At 27.4% G+C, this 1826-nt stretch overlaps 1 protein-coding gene across 1 annotated transcript in view; it reads right to left on the reverse strand.

The window, feature by feature from the left end:
* Nucleotides 1-1826, reverse strand: part of LOC117172850 (glutaredoxin domain-containing cysteine-rich protein CG31559-like) — a 27701-nt gene that overhangs the window by 3777 nt on the left and 22098 nt on the right. The window lies entirely within an intron of this gene.

Raw genomic sequence — 1826 nt, forward strand, 5'->3', positions numbered from 1 at the left:
ATAGAGCTTCAAGGAGATTATGTTGAAAAATAAAAAAAAATTTACCCAAAAAAAATTGTTTTTATACTTCATTCTAAGGACTTATTGAACTACCCTCGTATTACAAGTAGATTGTTCATTTTTGTTTCTACTTCTTTCCAAGTTTCATCAATCGAAAAAATGGCAGTGTCATCAGCATAGGAGATAATAGAGTTGTCTGGCTTTTATATTAGTAAATCGTTAACATACATTATAAAGAGTAGTGGCCCAAAAATTGTTCCTTGGGGTACATCAGTGTTTATTATTTTAAAAGCACTCTCATTATCTCCTATTCTGACTTCCTAAGTCTATTCGACAGATAACTCTTCATTAAATCGTACGCTTTTCCTCGGATACCATAATTATATAATTTATTTAGCAGGATATCGTGATTGACATAATCGAAATCTTCAGCTAAGTCTAAAAAAGTAATTGCTATATCCTTACTCTTATCTAGATTATCATAAATAGTTTTAGTAATAAGAGTTAATGCATCTTTCGTTCCTTTTTTCTTGATAAAGCTAAACTGGTTTTCTGATAATACTTTGCTTTTCGATATGAAATTGTATAGTCTTTTATGTATTATTTTTTCTATAATTTTAGCAATATTTGATATCAAAGATATCGGTCTATAGATACAAGCTTCATATTTGTGACCAGATTTATAAATTGGTACTATTTCAGCAACTTTGAGTGAATCCGGCCAAATCGACTTCTCTATGCATAAATTGAAAATGTGTGCCAAGACATCAGAGATGTACGGAGATAAATTTTTTAGAGTTAGTGTGTTAATTCTGTCTATTCCACCATTTTTATTTTTCATTTAATTAATTTTTCTCTGTACTTCAAGGTAGTCAGTTGGTATTATAAAAAAATTATTGGAGTTATATTGGGGTAAATTTAAGTTTTTACTATTGGGTTTCTTTTTGACATTTCTAGATAGATTTTCACCCACTTTACAATAATAGGAGTTGAGGTGTGACGCTATTTCTTTTTGATCCCGTATTTTATTATTATCATTATCTAGCATGTAGTTTATGTTATTATTAATTTTCCTATTTTTTCCTAATTTTGTATTTATTATGTTCCACAGTTGTTTAGCATTGTTGCAATTTTTATTTATCAGATTCCTATCATATTTTATTTTTGCATCTCTTATTACTTTATCTAGAATCTTCATATAGCTTTTATATTGTTTTTTGAGATTCGCATTTGTTGGATCATGCTTAAGCTTATTATAAAGTATTTCTTTTTTTTCACAGGATATTATAATGGCTTCGGTAATCCAACTTTTTCTTGGTTTGTTTTAATTGTTGCGATTATTATTTGTCTTCCCTGGTTTTATTGTATCTATACAATTTTGTATATTTTTGATTAGTGCATTCATGGCTTCATTCGGATCATGAATTAGTTTATATTTTCCCCAGTCTATTGATGCTGCAATACTGCTCATTTTTTTATAATTGAAGAAGTATTTGTGTTCAAAGTTTTCCGGTTTAGGTGGTTTATTTATTTCAATGAAAAGTGGAAAATGATCAGTAAAAGAAGTCGATACTTTGAAAGTTTTTATTTGTATATTTTTATTCTTGAAAAATATATTAACAATGCATGATCCTTTTTCACTTTCATTCAATGGTTTAGTTATACCAATGCAACTTGGATAAAAACTTTTTTCAAGTAGATTGTTTAAGAAATCTTCACTGATAATATTTTGTGTTAAAATATCAATGTTAAAGTCGCCAATAATCAGATGGTTTTTATAGTTTTTAGTGTTATTTAAAAATTTGTTTAGATTCATATTAAATTCT

The sequence above is a fragment of the Belonocnema kinseyi genome, chromosome 5, assembly GCF_010883055.1.
Source record: "Belonocnema kinseyi isolate 2016_QV_RU_SX_M_011 chromosome 5, B_treatae_v1, whole genome shotgun sequence".
NCBI classification, from domain to species: Eukaryota; Metazoa; Arthropoda; class Insecta; order Hymenoptera; family Cynipidae; genus Belonocnema; species Belonocnema kinseyi.